The sequence below is a fragment of the Heterodontus francisci genome, chromosome 6 (assembly GCF_036365525.1).
Source record: "Heterodontus francisci isolate sHetFra1 chromosome 6, sHetFra1.hap1, whole genome shotgun sequence".
Taxonomy (NCBI): domain Eukaryota; kingdom Metazoa; phylum Chordata; class Chondrichthyes; order Heterodontiformes; family Heterodontidae; genus Heterodontus; species Heterodontus francisci.
Window position 1 is genome coordinate 20,380,187 of NC_090376.1, and position 13,213 is coordinate 20,393,399.

The window sequence follows — 13,213 nt, forward strand, 5'->3', positions numbered from 1 at the left end:
TGCACTGGCTGTCCGAATGAGCAATTCACGTAGTACCATTCCTCCTAAAGGCCTGCTACCTGAACAGAACCCGACGATGTGTCGGGGTCGGGTTGCTCTTCCGGGCTCTGGTCGGGCTGGGTCCAGGTCGGACACACACAGGAAGTATTGCTCTGCTGGGAAGATAAGTTAATAAGTGTCAAAAGTTGAAAAGCCTACTTGAGCTGGGAGTCCAGCATGTCAAGGAGGGAAATTGAGTCTGTGCAGTGAGTGAGCGTCTCTATGACATCATCGGGCTCATGCTGCAGCTTTCTGAAGATTCGGAATCGCAAGGTAGGTAAAGTGAACATTCTGGGGGTCGGGTCGGCTCAGGCTCAGGTCGGGTCAGGCACAGGAAAAAATGGAGGGACTCGGGCCGGGTCAGGCTCGGGTCCAATGTGGTTCGGTTGGGTTCAGTTCTGGTTTTGTTTCTGATCTGAGTAGGCCTTTAATTCCTCCACCTTCTCCCCATAACCCTGCACATTCTTCCTTTTCATATAACAGTCTAATTCACTTTTGAATGCTTCAATTGAACCTGCCTCCACCACAGTCTCAGGCAGTGCATTCCACACCTTAACCACTCACTGCATGAAAAAGTTTTTCCTCATGTCGCTTTTGCTGCTTTTACCAATTATTTTAAATCTGTGCCCTCTCATTGTCGATCCTTTCATGAGTGGTGACAGTTTCTCTCTATCTACTCTGTCCAGACCCCTCATGATTTTGAATACCTCTGTCAGATCTCCTCTCAGCCTTCTCTTCAAGGAAAACAGTCCCAACTTTTCCAATCTATCTTCATAACTGAAGTTCCTCATCCCTGGAACCATTCCCATCAATCTTTTCTGCACCCTTCACATCCTTCCTAAAATGCGGTGCCCAGAACTGGACGCAATACTCCAGCTGAGGCCAAACTAGGGTATTATACAAATTTAGCATAGTCTCCTTGCTCTTGTACTGTGTGCTCCTATTTAATAAAGCCCAGGATACTGTATGCTTTATTAACCACTCTCTCAACCTGTCCTGTCACCTTCAATGACATATGCACATATATACCCAGGTCCCTCTGCTCCTGCACGCCCTTTGGAATTGTACCATTTATTTTCCATTATGTCTCCATGTTCTTCCTACCAAAATGGATCACTTCATATTTCTCTGCATTGAACTTAATGTGCCACCTGTCCACCCATTCCACCAACTTATCTATGTCCTTTTGAAGTTCTACACTACCTTCCTCACAGGTAACAATGCTGCCAAGTTTTGTATCATCTGCAAACTTTGAAATTGTGCCCTGTGCACCGAGGTCTAGGTCATTAATATAAAAGTAGGGGTCCCAACACTGACCCCTAGGGAACTCCAAGCCTTCCTCCAGCCCGGAAAAAGGCCATTAACCACTACTCTTTGTTTTCTGTCACTCAGCCAATGCTGTATCCATCTTGCTACTGTCCCATTTATTCCATGAGCTATAACTTTGCTCACAAGTCTGTTGTGTGGCACTGTATCAAATGCCTTTTGGAAGTCCATGTACACCACATCAACTACATTGCCCTCATCAACCCTCTGTTATCTCTTCAAAAAAAAACTCCAAAGTTAGTTTAAACATGATTTGCCCTTAAGAACTCCATGCTGGCTTTCTTTAATTAACTCACATTTGTCAATGTGACAATCAATTTTGTCCCAAATTAATCTTTCTAGAATTTTCCCCACCACTGAAGTTAAAATGACTGGCCTATATTTGCTGGGCTTATCTTTACACCCTTTTTTGAAGGGTGTAACATTTGCAATTCTCCAGTCCTCTGGCACCACCTCCAAGTCTAAGGCAGACTGAAAAATTATGACCAGTGCCTCCGCAATTTCCACTCTCAATTTGCTCAATATCCTTGGATGCATCTCGTCTGGTCCTGGTGCTTTATCCACTTTATGTGCAGACAGCCTATTCAATGCCACCTCCTTATCAATTTGAAACCCTTCTAGGGTCTGAATTACCTCCTTTCACCATGGCTCTGGTGGATCCATGAGTGACATTGTATCTAACTTCAGCAGCGCTTTGGGGATGGCACACTGGTGTCATCAACCATGTATGAAGTGGGAAACCCTTGTCACCCAGGATCCATCCGTCCATTCCGGCTGGTTCCTCTCAAACTGCTGGTAGCTGGGAGTTCCTCAAAATGTAGGCGTTATGATAGCTTCCTGGAACTGTGCGCAAACATGCATGATTCTTCTGTGGTCGTAAACCAGCTGTATGTTTAAAGACTGGAAGCCTTAGTGATTAACAAAGACTGCAGGCTGGTCCCAGGGAGCTCTAATGCCCACATAAGTACAATCAATCATCCCTTGCAATCGAGGGAAGCCAACAATGGTGCCAAAAACATTGCTGCCTGGCTGTCCTTGTCTACAGGAAAGTAGATGAAATCCATGGAATTTCAAAAAAAGGCATTGGTTACCTCTTTGATGCACCTGTGGGTTGCAAATGGTGAGATGCCACATATATCACCCATGGATCCCTGGAAGGAGTCGCTGGAGAAAAAATTGAGTGCAGCAGTCACCTTGAGGACAACTGGCATGCGATTCCCACCGAAGTTGAGTGGCTGCAGGTCATGCTGCATGATCCTACAAATTTCTGGTCCTGTTCATTTTCTGGTCAATGGTGGGGGACTCAACAATGGTAGTGCTCTTGAACATCAAAGGAAGATGGTTAGATTTTCTCTTGTTAGAGATGGTCATTGCCTGGCACTTGTGTGGTGCAAATGTTACTTGCCACTTATCAGCTCAAGCCTGAATATTGTCCAGATCTTGCTGCATGTGGCATGGACTGCTTCATTATCTGAGGAGTTGCGAATGGTACTGAATGGTGCAATCATCAGTGAACTTCCCCACTTCTGACTTTATGATGGAGGGAAAGTCATTGATGAAGCAGCAAAAGATGGTTGGGCCTAGGACACTACTCTGAGGAACAATGATGTCCTGGGGTCTCCAACAACCACAAACAACTTCCTTTGTGCTTTGTATGACTGGAGCCAGTGGAGAAATTTCCCCCAATTCCCTTGACTTCAGTTTTATTCAAGATTCTTGATGCCACACTTGGTCGAATGCACGCTTGATGTCAAGGGCAGTCACTCTCACCTCACCTCATCTCTCAAATTCAGCTCTTTTGTCCATGTTTGGACCAAGGCTGTAATGAGGGCTGAGTGGTCCTGGTGGAAGCCACACGAAGCATTGATGAGCAAGCAGGTTATTGATGAGTAAGTGTTGCTTGATAGCACCATTGACGACACCTTCCATTCCTTTGCTGATGATGCTCCATCAACCCAACAAAGTGGAAAATTGCCCAAGTCTGTCCTGTCCACAAAAAGCAGGACAAATTCAATCCGGTCAATAACTATCCCATCAGTACTCACTGATACTCAGTCTGGGTTCCACCAGGGACACTTGATTCTGGACTTCATTACAGCCTTGGTCCAAACATAGACAAATTAGCTGAATTCAAAGGGAGGTGAGAGTGACTGCCCTTGACATCAAGGCAGCATTTGATTGAGTGCGTCATCAAAGAGCCCTAGCAAAATTGAAGTCAATGGGAATCATGGGGAAAACTCTCCGATAGTTGGAGCCATACCAAGCGCAAAGAAAGATGGTTGTGGTTGTTGGAGGTCAATCATAGCCCAGGACATCACTGCAGGAGTTCCTCAGGGTAGTGTCCTAGGCCCAACCATCTTCAGCTCCTTCATTAATGACCTACCCCCCCCCACCCCCCCCCCCCCCCCCCACCATCATAAGGTCAGAAGTGGGGATGTTTGCTAATGATTACACAGTCTTCAGTACCATTCATGACTCAGATACTAAAGCAGTCCATGCCTGCATGCAGACTTGGAAAACACTCAAGTTTGAACTGGTAAGTGGCAAGTGACATTAGCATAGGCACTGGCCATCTCCAACAAGAGAGAATCTGACCATTTCCCCTTGACTTTGAACAGCATTACCATAGCTGAATCCCCCACCATCAACATCCTGGGGGGTTAACATTGACCAGAAACTGTATTGGACCAACTATATAAATACTGTGACTACAAGAGCAGGTTCAGAGGCTAGGAATTTGCTGCGAACAACTCAGCTCCTGACTCCCCAAAGCCTGTCCACCATCTACAAGGCACAAGTCAGGAGTGTGATGGAATACTCTCCACTTGCCTGGATGCAACTCCAACAACATTCAAGCAGCTCAACACCATCTAGGACAAAGCAGCCTGTTTAATTGTCACCCCATCCACCACCTTAAACATTCACTCCCTCCAACATCGAGACACAGTGGCAGCAGTGTGTACCATCTACAAGATGCACTGCAGCAATGCACCAAGGCTCCTTTGACAGCATGTTTCAAACCCATAATCTCCAGAAGGACAAGGGCAGTAGATGCATGGGAACACCTCCACCTGCAGGTTTTCCTCCAAATCACACACCATCCGGACTTGGAATTGTATTGCCGATCCTACACTGTCGCTGGGTCAAAAACCTGGAACTCCCTTCCTAACAGCACTGTGCGTGACCACTTGGACTGCAGCAGTTCAAGAAGGCAACACACCACCACCGTCTCAAGGTCAATTTGAATGGACCTTGCCAGCGATGCTCACACCCAGGAATGAATAAAAAAATGATTGTGAGTAGACTAATGGAGCGGTAATTGGCCAGATTGGAATTGTCCTGCTTATTGTGGACAGACCATACCTGGCAATTTTCCACTTTATTGGGTAGATGGCAGGATTGTAATTGTATTGGAACAGCTTGGCTAAAGGTGCGGCTAGTTCTGCAGCACAAGTCTTCAGCACTACAACCAGTATGTTGGGCCCATAGCCTTTATAATAGGTGCCCAGTCATTGTTGTGGGTTCAAGTCCCTCTCCAGGACTTGAGCGCAAAAATCAATGATGACACTCCACCATCTACAAGGCACAAGTCAGTACTGAGAGAGTGCTGCACAGTTGGAGATGCCATCTGTTGGATGAGACGTTAAATCAAGGCCCTGTCTGCCCTGTCAAATGGACGTAAAAGATCCCATGGCACTATTTCGAAGAAGAGCAGGGGAGTTATCCCCAGTGTCCTAGTGAATATTTATCCCTCAATCAACTTCACAAAAACAGATAATCTGGCTATTATCACTTTACTCTGTCAACTGTGAAGGCTTCTGGAGCATCCCACTCAAATTTGGCTGCCCTCAGAAGTTTGTCACCATCGTCCATCTACTCCACGATGACATGTAAGCTGTGTTCCTCACCAGCAGAATCACCACAGACCCTATCTCAGTCAGGACCAGGGTTAAGCAAGACTGTGTCATCACACCAACCCTCTTCTCCATTTTCCTCACTGCAATGCTACACTTCGCCTCTGGCAAACTACCCGCGTAGAGATAATCTACAAAACAGGTGAGAAACTGTTCAACCTATGCCGCTTTCAATCCAAAACCAAAATCACTCCAACCTCAGTCTTCGAGCTTCTGTATGCAAGTGATGCTAGCATGTGCACTCATTCTGAAACTGACTCCTTCTCTGAAGCATATGAGGAAACCATTCAGAAAACGAAGGTCCTCTTCCAACCAGCTCCTAAAGCACATCATCTCCCTCTGTCAATCAAGATCAATGGCGAGAACCTAGAAAATGTGGATCATTTTCCATATCTTGGGAGCCTCCTCTCGGTGAAGGCAGACATAGACAGCAAGGTTCATCATCGCCTCCAATGTGCCAGCTCAGCCTTCGGCTTACTGAGGAAGAGAGTATTTGAAGGTTAGGATTTCAAACCCGAGACTAAGATCATGGTTTACTGGGCAGCAGTGATCCCTACATTCCTATATGCTTCGGAGACTTGGACAACCTACAGCAGGCACTTCAAAGCACTGGAGAAGTTCCACCAGAGGTGCCTTCATAAGATCCTCCAAATCTGTAGCCAGAAAGGTGATCTAACAGCAGCGTCCTCTCCCAAGACGGCCTGCCCAACGCCGGGCGCCAATCACCCAAAGCTAGCTCCGTTGGGGACCATGTTGTTCACAAGCCTGACACCAGACTCCCGAAACAGTTGTTCTACTCAGAACTTGCTCGCGGCAGGATACTCCCAGGAGGACAGCGGAAGCGCTTCAGAGATGTCCTCAAAGCATCCCTGAAGAGATCAAACATCCTCATCAACTGGTGGAAGTCCCTGGCTCGTGACCGTACTAGATGGAGAAAGCTCACTCAGGAAGGCATTATACACCTCGAGGGGCTTTGTTGGGAACATGCGGAGGTGAGGTCGAGGCATCGGAGGGAACGCATGAACCTCCAAACTACTCATCTACTCGCCCCTTCAAGTATCACCTGCTCCTCATGTGGCAGAGTTTATAGGTCACGCATTGGACATATTAGCCATCTCAGAACCCATTGAACCAAAGTGGAAGCAAGTCTTTCTCAATCCTGAGGGACTGCCTAAGAAGAAGGAAACAGCTGTTTGTGGGAGCTTGCTGTGCGAAAGTCAGCTGCTGCATTTTTTACATTACAACAGTGACTACACTTCAAAAAGGAAAAATGTACTTGACTTCGTCTCCACGTGTCCCTGACGAAGTCCCTCGAGGTGTCCGACGCTTTACCGAATGAGCTTTATCTAACGAGAAAGTGTTATAGGACACCCTGAGGTTATGAAAGGCACGATACGAATGTAAGTCTTTTTTTTTCTTTTTAGCTCACCATATCAGCAGTTGTAAGAGCAGCAATCAATCAAGGATCCAGCAGCTGTAAACTTGATACTTCAACATCTTATACGAGCTACCAAGGCAAAGAAGTGAAAAAGTTGAGAATATTTAAAAACACAAATGAGTCATAGGTGAGATCTTTATCATATTTAGAGGCTAATAACATACTCTATTTATAGGAGTTACAGGTTTTCAACTAGAAAACAATGAACAAGTATGTTTGAAGCTTCAGAAAATTAAGTACTTTATGGTAATGTCACATGCAAAATGACTTATTTACACAACATGAGTCTTATAAAATTGTCATCTTTTGAAAAAAAATACAAGGTGACAGTTTTAAAAACAAATCTGGGTAAGTAGAATCAGGAGAGTATTAAGTAATGGACTTTGGATACCAAATTGTTAGTGGGTATGTAGCAAAATATATAGCCAAGGGTCTCAGATTCCCCATGCTTTCAGAATTCAGGATACAATATCCCTGATGGGATCTAGGGGCAAATCCTCCCAGAAGCTAACATATGATTGAAGCATTTTATGAAGATGGACAATTTTTAAATCGTTTCATTTAATAATTTTATCTTTAAACTACATTTTCTTAAAAATAGCTTTAAAAATTAAAACTCAAGTCTGGATAAACTAGGGTGAACGAATGGACTGGATTTTACCAGCCCCCGACTTCAGGGGTTGTGGCAGGGGAGCCCGGAAAATATCTCCAGGAGAGGCCCACCACGGGCCTCGACGCCGGGAAGGCCTTGCCCCATTTTACCTGCAGTGGGGAGGCCTTGTGGTGAGCCCCATGCCATTCGGCGACAGGATCTTCATTAAAATATTTAAATCTATTCAAATTACTGAATTAATACTTACACGATCGCAACGGCTGCCCCGCTGCGATATTCAGACCAGTTGCTGGAACTCCCGCAACTTTGGATCTCCGTCCCAAAAATTTGAGCAACAGATGAAGCTATCTGTTTCACGCTGCTACTATGTAGTAGTAACATGTGTGATGTTCGCCACTACCAGGATTCTGCCGTTAAGCCAAAAATATGTCTTGCCTATCACATAAATCAGTAATGTGATAATATGTATTTCAATGCCAGTGCAATGCTGGGTATATAGACCATACGTGCCAAAGACCGGCAGATCGTATCAAACAACATGACACTTCCTCTGTTTGCAACAGGCAAGGTACAGACTGTACCCAACCATCCTGTGCTTGCAAAACTCAAAACAGAGTCAAACATTAGATGTGATTCCTTGATTAGACAACATTTGCTAAATAATCCTCAGTGTGCTAAGAATTACGCTGACAACCAATTTAAGATTGTCAGTGGGGCTCGCAGTGTGGTGCATTTGCGCATACTGGAAGCTACATATATTAATACACAGGGCCCTATTCTTTGCAGACATAAAGAAGATGTACACACATTGAGCCTGTTTCAGCTAAATAAAATAAATGACAGTCATTTGCTGGTTCATTCCTCAGGGCAATGACTTGACCAATCAGAGTCAAGCTACCTGGTTTAAATCTCAAACAAAGCTTGGCAGTTAACTGTCAGTCACCATAAACTGCTGCATTCTCCATGGCAACGCCTCTACATTTCGGAGTCCATTTGCCAACCAATCAACACTTTCTTCTCATACAGTATAAATTTGTTGCTTTCCCTTACATTGGTATTCTTATGTATTGTCCCGATGAATGCAAGACGGAAAGCCTTGACAAAATGTCTCTGTTTTCAGCAATACTCAAGTTCTGCACTACCAAATGACGATTTGAATGAAACTTACTTGAAAGACCTGACAAAAATGTGATAACAGTTGGCTGCTCTATATGAAGAGAAAGCCAAGTCAAAGAAAGCACTTGCTTTTATATATTTTTCATGACCTAAGGAAGCCCCAAAGCAATGAAGTACTTTTGAAGTGTAGTCACTGTTGCAATGTAGGAAACGTGACAGCCAATTTTCATACAGCAAGCTCCCACAAACAGCAATGTAGTAATGGCTAGAAAGTCTATTTTAGTGATATTGATTGAGGGATAAATATCGGCCAGAACATCAGGGAGAACTCCCTTTATTCATCTTCAAAATAATGCAATGGGAACTTTTATATCCTGACTCCCCAAAGCCTGTCCACCATCTACAAGGCACAAGTCAGAAGGAATACTCTCACTTGCTGGATGAGGGCAGCTCCAACAACACTCAAGAAGCTCAACACCATCCTGGACAAAGCAGCCTGCTTGATTGGCACCCATCCACAAGCATTCACTCCCTCCACCACCGACACACAGTGTCAGCAGTGTGTACCATCTACAAGATGCACAGCAACAACGCACTTAGGCTCCTCAGACAGCACCTTCCAAACCCGCGACCTCTACCACCTAAAAGAACAAGGGCAGCATGGGAACACCACCACCTGCAAGTTCCCCTCCAAGCCACACACCATCCTGACTTGGAACTATATCGCCGTTCCTTCACTGTCGCTGGGTCAAAATCCTGGAACTCCCTTCCTAACAGCACTGTTGGTATACCTACCCCAAATGGACTGCAGCAGTTCAAGAAGGCAGCTCACCACCACCTTCTCAAGGGCAATTAGGGATGGGCAATAAATGCTGGCCTGGCCAACGATGCCCACATCCCATGAATGAATAAGAAAACATAGGAACACAATTAGGCCATTTAGCCCCTCGAACTTGTTCTGCCATTCAATGTGATCATGGCTGATTTGCAACCTAACTCCATATACTCATCTTTTCCCCATATCTGTTAACACCTAGAAAGAAAGCCTCTGGCATGACCTCAGAACATCCCAGAGCGCTTTACAGCCAATGGAGTAGTTTTGAAGTGTAATTGCTGTTGTAATGTAGAAACAAAATTGTGGGAAAAGATTTACAAGAGCAGAGGTGTAATGAAAAAACGTGGATCATCTCATTTAAAATAGGATCATATAATGGGTACAGCACAGGAGGCCATTTGGCTCATGCTGGCTCTCTACAACAGCAATTTAGCTAGTCCCACTCCACCGCCCTTACACTGTAGCCCTACAATTTTTTCCCTCCAAGTGCTTTTGAACGCCATGATTAACCTGCCTCCACCACACTCTCAGGCAGTGCATTCCAGATCCTAACCACTTGCTGCGTAAAAATGTGTTTCCTCATGTCCTCATGATAAAGGTTTTCAGAATCATGAGGGGTCTACATACAGCAGATGGAGAGAAATTGTTCCCATTGGCGGAACGGTTGCGAACCAGAGGATACAGACTTAAAATGATTGGCAATCAAAGCAAAGGCTGCAAGAGAAAAATCTTTTTTACACAAGTGGTTATGATCTGGAATGCACTGCCTGAAAGTGTGGTGGAGGGAGATTCAACTGTGGCTTTCAAAAGGGAATTGGTTAAGCACCTAAAGGGAAATAAATTGCAGGGCTATGGGGAAAGGGCTGGGCAGTGGGACTAGGTAGATTTCTCTTGCAGAAAGCCAGCTCGGACTCAATGGACTGAATGGCCTCATTCTGTGCTGTAACCATTGTCTGATCAAATCTACTCAAGCTTCTCTTCTCCAAAGAACAACCCCAACTTCTATTCACCAAGCTGAAGTCCCTCATTCCTGGATTCTGCACCATCTCTAAAGCTCTTTTGTAAAAAAAAATGGAAAGAAGCAGGTTGATTGAACAGGTTAAATCTGAACAGTTGAATGTGGAGGGGTGGGGGAAGGGGGAGAAATGCCATTCCAATCAGGACAGGGTGCTCAGTGAACAGCTCCGACTGGAATAAAAGCAAAATACTGCAGATTCTGGAAATCTGAAATAAAAACAAGAAATGCTGGAAATACTCAGCAGGTCTGACAGCATCTGTGGAGAGAGAAGCAGAGTTAACGTTTCAGGTCAGTGACCCTTCTTCAGAACTGGCAAATATTAGAAATGTGAAAGATTTTAAGCAAGTAAAGTGGGGGTGGGGCAAGAGATAGCAAAGGAGAAGGTGTAGGTGCAAACAATATGTTAATGGTGTGTTGAAAGACAAAGCATTAGTACAGATAGGGTGTTAACGGACTGAAAATTGAACAGCCGCAAGTACAACTGTACTGTATCGGTGCCGTTTCCTGCTCCCGCCCCGAACTGAAAAACTTTATCAACTTTGCTTCTAATTTACACCCTTCTCTCACCTTTACATGGTCCATCTCTGACACTTCCCCTCCCTTCCACAACTTCTCTGTCTCCATCTCTGGGGATAGGCTGTCTACTAATATCCATTATAAGCCCACCGACTCCCACAGCTACCTCGACTACACTTCTTCACACCCTCCCTCCTGTAAGGACTCCATTCCATTCTCCCAGTTTCTCCGTCCCCGACGCATCTGCTCTGATGATGCTACCTTCCATGACAGCACTTCTGATATGTCTTCCTTTTTCCTCAACCGAGGATTCCCCCCACTGTGGTTGACAGGGCCCTCAAACGTGTCCGGCCCATTTCCCGCACCTCCACTCTCACCCCTTCCCCTCCCTCCCAGAACCGCGACAGGGTTCCCCTTGTCCTCACTTTCCACCCCATCAGCCTCCATATCCAAAGGATCATCCTCCGCCACCTCCAGCGTGATGCCACTACCAAACGCATCTTTCTCTCCCTTCCCGTCAGCATTCCGTAGGGATTGTTCCCTCCGTGACACCCTGGTCCACTCCGCCATTACCCCCACCACCTCGTCCCCTCCCACGGCACCTTCCCCTGCAATCGCAGGAGGTGTAATACCTGCCCATTTACCTTCTGTCTCCTCACTATCCCAGGCCCCAAACACTCCTTTCAGGTGAAGCAGCCATTTACTTGTACCTATTTCAATGTAGTATATTGCATTCACTGCTCACAATGTGGTCTCCTCTACACTGGGGAGACCAAACGCAGACTGGGTGATTGCTTTGTGGAACACCTCCGCTCAGTCTGAAAGCATGACTCCAAGCTTCTGGCTGCTTGCCATTTCAACACACCCCCCAGCTCTCGTGCTCACAGCTCTGTCCTGGGATTGCTGCAGTGTTCCAGTGAACATCAACGCAAGCTCAAGGAACAGCATCTCATTTGCTGATTAGGCAGACTACAGCCTGTCGGACTGAACATTGAGTTCAATAATTTCAGAGCATGACGAGCCCCCCATTTTACTTTTATTTTTAGTTATTTTTTCTTTTTTTATATATTTTTTTGTTTTATTTTATTTCATCTTAGTTTGTTCAGTTTGCTTACCCACTTTTTTTCATGTTTGTACTTGTAGCTGTTCAATTTGCAGTCCGTTAACACCCTATCTGTACGAATGCTTTGTCTTGCAACACACTTGTCCTACCTCACCTTCCCCTTTGTTATCTCTTGCCCCACCCTAACATTACTTGCTTAAAACCTTTCACATTTCTAATATTTGCCAGTTCTGATGAAGGGTCACTGACCTGAAACGTTAACTCTGCTTCTCTCTCCACAGAGGCTGCCAGACCTGCAAAGCATTTCCAGCACTTGTTTTTCGCTCTGATTGGCAGCTCCGCCCGACAGCTGGCCGGCTGCGCACGCGCGCTCCAGTCCCGACCCAACCTGCCGGCCGCGCAGGCGCGCACTCTCCGACGTGCCTGCCGGCTGGCCGCGCACGCGCTCTCCCCCCGTCTCCAGCGGCTGTGGTCGGTCCTCGGCATCGACCAGGGGCGGAGGCAGGCAGGAAGGCCGATAAACATCTGCGGTGTTGTAAATACCCACCCGCCCCTCAAATCAGAACGAGCTCGGGCTCCGCAGGGACAGACGCTTACAATGTAATAATAATATAAGTAGATATAAAAGATGAAGGGACCCATGAAGCAGCTTCGCCGCTGAAGGAAAGAGTCGGTCCCGGGAGGAGGATTCCTGTTGGAAAAGGGCCCTCACGGCCATCAGGGGTGAGTAGGAGGACTGGGACAAACTCTGCCCTCCCCCCTCCCGCCTCCCCCCTCCCCCCTCCCCCCTCACGCCTCCCCCCTCCCCCCTCAGCATCGCTTCCCGACAAGTTTTATTTCTAGTTGTATTTGTACTTGTTTGGGAGTTTTCTCCTCCTTCCCCTGAGATTATTGTTTCCAGGACTGCTGGATTTTTTTATTGGTGGTTGGGTTGTGAATTTAGGCTCCAGGCTGGGAAAGGCCGAGCTTCTTTGATCTTTTCCCCTCCGCTTGGAGTTTATTTTAATGTTCAAAAGGGGGGCTGCGTGTTTCTCCCTCAAGCTTAATTTGCAGGACTTGTAAAAAAAAAGGGGGGCCCTGTTGGTTCCCAGTTTCAGTTTTCAGTTCCCAGCCACACCTACAGAAACTGGATTGGAGTCTGTCTGGAGTCTTAAATCGCTGATTGCTCCACAAACTTTTTTAAAAAAACATCTGTTCCCTCAATTGTTTGTTCTGTGAACTTTTTTCTTACACCGGTTACTGATACTTTTTAAAATCTAGTTATCTGTAAATGCTTCTTTAGGGTTATTCAAAAATACATTTGTTCGAGAAAGAAGTGAAACAAGTCGGATATAT

The 13,213-nt window shown here is 45.9% G+C and overlaps 1 protein-coding gene and 1 long non-coding RNA gene across 6 annotated transcripts in view; one reads left to right on the plus strand and one right to left on the minus strand.

Moving 5' to 3' along the window:
- The window catches only part of LOC137371172 (uncharacterized), a 38,683-nt gene extending 30,924 nt beyond the window's left edge, over positions 1-7,759 (minus strand). For both annotated transcript variants that reach the window (XR_010975190.1, XR_010975191.1), the window contains exons 1-2: positions 7,578-7,759; positions 6,709-6,786 (exon numbers count right to left, since the gene is read on the minus strand). This is a non-coding gene — a long non-coding RNA (uncharacterized lncRNA). The remainder of the gene's footprint in view (positions 1-6,708; positions 6,787-7,577) is intronic.
- Positions 7,760-12,322: 4,563 nt separating this feature from the next.
- Positions 12,323-13,213, plus strand: part of cyfip1 (cytoplasmic FMR1 interacting protein 1) — a 247,007-nt gene continuing 246,116 nt past the window's right edge. For 3 of the 4 annotated variants that reach the window (XM_068033255.1, XM_068033252.1, XM_068033256.1), the window contains exon 1: positions 12,323-12,601. The gene's annotated coding sequence lies outside the window, so the exon portion shown is untranslated. The remainder of the gene's footprint in view (positions 12,602-13,213) is intronic. The other variant, XM_068033254.1, reaches the window with a different exon arrangement.